This window comes from Sebastes fasciatus, chromosome 17, assembly GCF_043250625.1.
Source record: "Sebastes fasciatus isolate fSebFas1 chromosome 17, fSebFas1.pri, whole genome shotgun sequence".
Taxonomy (NCBI): domain Eukaryota; kingdom Metazoa; phylum Chordata; class Actinopteri; order Perciformes; family Sebastidae; genus Sebastes; species Sebastes fasciatus.
In genome coordinates, this window is record NC_133811.1 from 5,831,624 (window position 1) to 5,839,632 (window position 8,009).

At 36.5% G+C, this 8,009-nt stretch overlaps 1 protein-coding gene across 1 annotated transcript in view; it reads left to right on the forward strand.

Moving 5' to 3' along the window:
- The window catches only part of rpl15 (ribosomal protein L15), a 332,935-nt gene that overhangs the window by 142,590 nt on the left and 182,336 nt on the right, over positions 1–8,009 (forward strand). The gene's annotated exons all lie outside the window — the stretch shown is intronic.

Genomic DNA, 8,009 nt, shown 5'->3' on the forward strand with positions numbered 1-8,009 from the left:
TTGAGGTCAGAGGTCAAGGGACCCCTTTGAAAATGGACATGCAAGTTTTTCCTCGCCAAAATTTGGCATAAGTTTGTCCTTCCTGACAAGCTAGTATGACATGGTTGGTACTAATGGATTCCTTAGGTGTTTCTAGTTTCATACAGTATCTTCAGTCATTATCATTACATTAACTTTGACAGCGCTAATACACATATTTTTTTCACTACTTGTGTACATAAATGTCCTGTCCAGTCCTTTATTTGTCCATCTTTGTCCTTGTCCCTAGCTGTTATTTCTATTTCTGTGTGAGTACATTTAGATAGATGCATAAAACTGGAATCAGTATACAAGTACAATAGTGTCAAATACTTACACTGGGAGGCTCTATAAAAGAAACAAAACAAATGAAAAAATCAAAATCGAAGTGTATATAAAAATACATATAAAATATAATAATAAACAAAGTATAAGAAGTAAAGAAATTGTATTTGATATTTTAGGCCCAACAATTTCATTGATTAGTTATTTTTCCCGAAGGTGACAAATTCATGCACTATATTTTGAAGGGAAATTAGAGCACTTCCGGTTTTACCTTAGGCAAAATCTGTTTAGCTTTATGAAGCTCCCCACATATTTTTTTTACAATAGTAAGCCAGTCAGTACAATGCGGAGGCCCTCTGCCCTCCCCTCAAAGCGAACTGTCACGACAGGGGGTGGACACAATAACATGAACACCTGCACACATCTATGCATGCCATTCTTCCTGAAACTTATCATTTGACATTGTTGAGATGCTGACACAGAAGTGTGATATGTGGTAGGCCCAAATAATAAGATTTCTATAATATTTCTATAAAGCATATTTCAATGCCACAATCCCAATTAAACTGATGTTTAGATTGAGCATGAAAGTTCACTCAACCTTAACAGTAGTTAAACTAAAAAAAGAAAATAACTCAAGGTCCATTTACTAGCTTTTTCTCAGAGCTTTCAACTGTATATTGTGGTCTTCATCAGTGGAGTTGTCATGGAGATAACTTGGTCTAACTAAAGTTACATGGTGACAACTGAGTTATCTCCATCTGCTTATGAAAAAAAAAGACTAGTGAGCGCAGCTTGAGTTAAAGAGGACCTATTATGCTTTTGTGCTTCTTCCCTTTCCTTTAGTGTGTTATATCGTTTTTTGTGCATGTAAAAGGTCTGAGAAGTTACAAAGTCCAAAGTCCACACCAAAAGGGAGTTACTCTCCTCCGCAGAAACACTGCTCCTGAACTGCCTGAAACACCTTGCTAGTTAGCGCGGAGCTGGAGCGCAGTCCGAAGAGTTTGGTTCGGTTGACCAATCACAACAGAGTGGGCCAGCTGACCAATCAGAGCAGACCCTTTCAGACAGAGGGTGAAAAGAGGTGCTGCAGCACAGCCGGTATGAGTAAAGCAATTTTTGAACATTAATGCATGTAAACATGTTCTAGTAGAAACCCAAAAATACAAGTATTCACCTGATAATTAGCACAATAGGTCAACTTTAAGATTCTTTTTTTTATGTTTTAGACTTCATTATAATCTTTTATTAGAAATGAGATTTGTCTCAGTGTTATCCATCTCTGCACAGCACGGAAGTTTGATTGATTACAGAATTTGTCAAAGCACTGATCAATACAATATTACACTAGTTACTAGTCAGAAGAATTTGGACAGAAATCATAATCAGATTCCACAGAAGTATGCATCAATATGTTTACTGTTTAATACTGAATATTACCTTTGTAATTACTGTCTAAAATAAAATTCAAAGTGTGAACTTTGAAATAAAAGTTTGACAGTCAGATACAAGAAACTTGCAAGTGAAACACAAATCTTCTGTTATATCTTTAATTTTCCTTTGTATTGCAGCACAATATATTTCAGTTCAAGCAAGGTTGGGAGATGATCCATATTTAAAGACAAACTTAATCATGGAGTTAAATAAGTATGTTTGTACCACTGAGTAAATGTGAAACTTATACCCAAAGTCAACATGAACATGCTTACAGTTTTTCTCAATTGTTTACACACAAATACTGGTACTTGACACACAATGACCACAACATGTAACTCATGCACCAACCCCCTGAACCAATTCTGCTAAACTACAAGCACAATTCCTGCTTTACACTCAAATTGCAGTTCTAAAACACACTTTTTTCAAAACACTACACACAATTCTCTGCATTTGGCACAATTTTCATGAAGAAAATCTCATTTTCACAAGGAACACACTGTCATTCAAAATTCTAAAGTCAATTGCCCTACTATGCACACTGACTCATCACATGGGCAAACACCTGTCACACAGTGTTACAATTAGCAATCAGTTGATGCTTTTCATGGCTGGATTTGACATGCTAAGCGATATTTCCCCCGCTGCTTGGCCAGGGAAAACATTGCTTGTGATGTGGATGAGGTGCTGTGGCCAGACCGAAACAGAAGAGAGGATGCAGCATAGTTTTTTTTCCTGTTTTTTTTCCTGTAACTGTATACAGTAAATTCTTCTGTTGTTTTGTATGTAGACCACTGTATGTGCAACTTTGTGTTGGTTGGGATGTACACTGTGTACATTGTTTTTGTGGGGAAAATAAAATATATTTGTTACCGTGTATTTGTGTATTCTGAGTATAAAAACAATATTCTAAAATATTTCACAACACACTTATGTATGTACTGTCTGTAGTAAGTGTAACACTGAACAAAAAAAAGGCCTGAGTCATTATGATGAATGGAGAAGAAGTGTTTTCCATTCATCATAGTGTTTTACATTGAGCACATCAGTGTTCAACTGGTTCTTATAAATGTCTATTCATATGATGGTTTGTGTGTGTCATTTGAAAACAAAATACCATTTTGAGAAGAAATTACATTGTTTTGAATGTAAAGTTTAATTTTGCAGGAGAATTGAGGGGTTTTGCCCATTGTGTGTGTGTTTTTTTGATTTGTGTGTAGAGTTCTGAGAGTATGAGGCATGCTTTCAGAAAATGTGTGTAAACAATCGAGAAAAACTGTAATCCAGACATTCTTTGGTATTGGGAGTGGAGTTCCCAGAAAGACAAAAACGGTGGGTGTGTCTGCTCTGGTAAGTGAAGATATGGGTGTTTGTTTGAAGAATGCAAGTGAACATCTTATTTGCGTATTTATCAGTTCTTTTGTGTCTCTCCATTTCCTGGAAACGAGGCTGAGACTTCATTCAGGAGCACCACGTCGGTCTGAAGTTCAGGATCTCTCGTAAGAACAAGTACATTGGCAGCAACAACGGGCATAAAGATACTAGAATATGTTCTATAAGGTAGCACACAACACATTTGAAAGATGTAAAAAAAAGACAAAGTAATAAATACTTGGACAAACCACATTATAAACAAAAGATTTACAATACATACAAAACAATTTTTTGGACATGCTGTTCTCAAGCTGTCCAAAAATCACACCTGAGGTAGACTTGTATAGATTTTTGACAAGACGAGATCTGCCTTGGTCACACACAAGAAGCGATACACGAAACGACAAAACACATGGAACTTGGACTAAATTAGAGTATTATACGTGGTAGATTATACCCCATTGTACTGCAGCATAGTGAGCAGCATTATGGTGAACTTAGGCAGGCGTAATGATCTTCAATGATGATCAATACTGATGCTTTTAAACATCCTCTATGATGTCCGGTCGCCAGTCCCCTTTTACATGAAAAAGCTAATCTATTATTCTATCCACTATCATGCAGACACATCATGAACATTATATTAATATGTGTGTGTGAAAAAGACACTGGATATGTACAATAAAAACATCATAAAATATAGTGCCATTCCAGGGCTTATTTTGTGACAAACTGTATTAATTTACTTTTTTGGTGAGGCAACTTTTCCTTAACCTGCTTTGTTGACTTTTTATCTACTAAGTGACTTCTTACATTTCCACTAATGTCTATCAGCAACCAGACAACCAGAAGAAATGAATAATCCTCAAAGAATAGTTTTGAGCAATATGCATATTTTCACTTTTTTTTTTTTATCCCAGGTGTGAGACAACCAGCCTGGTTCATTTTCAAATATTCACCTACCAACATCTATAAAACTCACAAATGAACAAAATTGTATCTTGTTTGTTTAAACCATAACACAAAGAGAAATGTAAAAATGACACCTGCTGCTGGTCTTTTTCATTTTTTTGGATTAACAATAGGCTAGTTTAGGCGCGACTCCAGGAAGCTGCACACAGTTACTGCGCCTGTTTGTCATGTAATCAACCAACCCACCACTTTTACTTTTTTCTTTGTGTCAACACACATTATAACGTTTTAATGAGTTTATGAAGTGCAGGTAGTGGGCGTTTTTTCCACTTTGGGCACAGCCAAGCTAGCCGTTTCCCCCCTGCTTCCAAGGTTTATGCTAGGCTAGGCTAAACACAGCTTGGCTTCAGCTACAGACGTGATGCACAGGCAAGAGAATGATATCAATCTTCTTATTTAACTCTCTTTAAAAAAAAAAAGCAAATCAATAAAGTTGTGTCTGTAAAGACTCTCCCTGAATATAAACAGACTCCAAAGCCTGAAAACTAAACAATGCTGTAGCCTAGCTAGCTGGCTAACTGGCTAATCTACTGAGCTAGCTCAGTGGCTACCTTAAAGGACCCATATTGTGCTCATTTTCAGGTTCATACTTGTGTTTTGTGTTTCTACTAGAACATGTTTACATGCTGTAAAGTTAAAAAAAAAAAACTTATTTTCCTCATACTGTCGGCCTGAATATGCCTGTATTTACCCTCTGTCTGAAACGCTCCGTTTTAGCACATTTCGACGGAATTGCAACAGAATTGTGTTGCTAGGCAACAGCTTGGGTCCATGTGTACTTCCTGTCAGCTGATGTTATTTACATACACTGCAACAGGAAATAAACTGGGACACATTTAGAATGTTTACTTTTAAAACTGTGAAATGGTCTAAATATTGTATATTTGTGACATCACAAATGGACAGAAATTCTGACGGCTTGTTTCAAAAGCTCAGTTTCTGAATACAGGCTGTGTGTATTTCTCTGTGGATTAAGCGTTTCGATACTTTAACAGTATTTATATAGAACTTAAACCTGCTTTATAATATAAAAGACATGAAAATGTCACTTTTTACAATATGGGACCTTTAAGGTTAGGATAGGTCGTCAGGCAGCGAGTCTCGCCAGTTTTTGCAAAATGTTTGTATTTTTCAATTTTTACGAATACCTTCCAAACACGACCAACAAGAACAAAAAGGCTACTACTTCCCTCTACAGCTGGTGTTTTTTGTAGCGAGAGAAAGTTTCTGCTGTGCCACTCTTTTGTAGCTAAATATCTTATAATGACATCACATCACATTGTCTATGTTTGACCACTTTTCCACATCATGCTGAAAGATACAAAATCTTAAAGGTGTGGGTGGTTCCTTTAAGATACACAAGGTTGCCACAGTACTTGCTGCTCTGTGTTGCGTATCAGAAAATGACATAGAGCATAGTGCATGGCTCATTTGGCAGTAATGTTCCTGGGTCTTCAGGCTCCCCGAGACAGTAAATTCTTAAACATCTACACACACATCCTAAAAGACACTAGGTCAAAAAGTTCTCCCTGAGGTCACTGAGAAAGCATTTAACGTACACAGATGGAAAAATTAAACACTGGAATGCTGTGTTGTTTTCTGTGCAATGACCATCCAGTTAAATTGTAGATTTGTAAAATCAGTAAACAATTACACGGCAATAAAAATGTCAGAATTTGTCAAAAAAAAGTTGTGAAATACTGCACAGCATGTGTACAAAGGAAGTCAAAAGCTTTGCAGAATTGAGTCGTTTCAGTGTTACAAAGGCTCAAATGAAACTATTGAAGCTGTCAAACGTTCAGTCAGCTCTTCAGAGAGAATAATTCTGAATAAATAGTTCATATAAAAAAGATAATATCTATATACATTCAGCCCCCTTCACTAACACAAGTGAAGGACGGTTAATAATAACTGAGCAAATATTGTTTATGTGGAAACAAATCCCTGATACACGTGTGAACATTCCCTTCAGACAAAAGTCTGCCATACAATCAATACTGGTCTTGCATATAATTTCTAATAAAGACTTTCACCACTACTGGGATAAAAGTAGAATTAGTTTTGTGAAATAATGTTGTTTTTAGTGGAATATGACAGTTGAAAGCAGCTCTCATCAACCCCATTGGAAAGTGGAGGTTATGGCACTTCTGTTGTGTGACATTCACTATAATACCTGAAAATGTTTTCCAATAAAGGCGGACACAAATAGCCCAGGATATGTTTTCTCTCTTACATTCACATGTTGGATTGTTTACCTCATCTTTCTAGTTTAGTAATAAAAGAAAATTATTATTTGGGACACTTTCTTTCATTGAGAATTACGTCGTAATTATTTTAAGAAAAAATTGTAATTCAGAATAATTTCAAAAAAAGGTCTTAATTTTCTTACTCATTTTGGGAGAATAAAGTTGTAATTTTACAAGAAAATAGGTCTAAATATAGTATTACATTAAAAAAATGTAATGTAATGTTTGTCATATTTTGAGAAAAGAGTTTGCTACTCATATTTTAGACTTTTCAGATATCATTTAGATTTTGTTTCATATTTATTCTCATTATCTACCCAAGATCTTCCTCGTTGTCAGAGTTTTGGTTCATTTTGTAAAAAGAAAGTAAAGATGAGACACCAAAGTATGGTTTACATATTGTACTACCTCATTTGCAAGAGTCTTCATCATTTCAAGTGTTAAATGTAAAAAAGAAATGCTTTTGTCATGACCCTAATACTCTGTGGAATCACTCGATCTCACTTCAAAAGCAGGATATAATCAACAGGGTGTAATCTTGGATCCTCCATTCTGAAACCAGACATCAGGGTTTGACTGACAGCATATGAACTCTGATATGAGTACAGGGAGAATGTGAGAGTCACATTCATGCCCGAGTGTGGTTCATTCTTGTATAGACCTTTTTCACAGCAGATATTTTGATTTGTCATAACAGGAAAAAGACCTCAGTTCCTATGAAGTGTCCCAATAAGGCAAACATGCACAATACCAGTGCCTAAACACCCAAATAGAGGTGGACCGATGCTGATCAATCGGTGCCGATAGGACGTCTTACAAACTATCGTTATTGGTTGAACTGAGATCTGACAGTGGCCGACGGCTGCACGGCCTCCACCAGTAACATGGGGACGTACATCACTGTGTTGCATGGAGGCTCCATACACAAATTCAAGGTAGACGGGGAGAAAAAAAGTTATCTCTCGAATATATAACACAAACGCAATGCTACAGCTCTTTGTCCAAAATACAAGCAGACAGGGAGGAAAAGAAATCATTCACTGTTACTTTAACTTGCCAATTTGGCGTTCTCTCTTCCAAATAATCCAGCCACATAACTATCCATTCATGAAATGAAATCGCACACTGTAGGATCCTCTTTACCTCGGGAATAGACACCAACATTAATGGCTCCTAAGAGCGGCATTTAATGAGGTAACAGGACGTGCAACATGAAGTAATCCTGGCCAGTTATAAACCACAGAACGGCGCATCACCCCATTGTAAATAAACAGAACATATTCCAAAAATGTAATCCATCACACTTCAGGATTATCTCTTACTAATGATTAAATTCAGAATGACAGCGTATGCAAAAGTAGCCGACTAGGCTGCTGCAGAAGTAAAGAAGATATTGGCCGATTGGCATTTTCCTGCTCCAAACTATCTATTATATCGGCCTTTAAAAATCCGCTATCAGTCGACCTCTACACCCAACATCTAAATAAAATGCAGCATTTTATAAATTGCACCATAAAGTGCTTTTCCTGTTCTGACATGTGAAAACATCTGCTATAAAAACTAACGTCTATTAAAACCATCATGCAGGTTTTATGTCAAATATTAGTGTATCAGTCAAGCCCACCCTGGTGCATTTTGTCACACACCATGTATGTGTGCTATGCTTTGGAGAGTTAC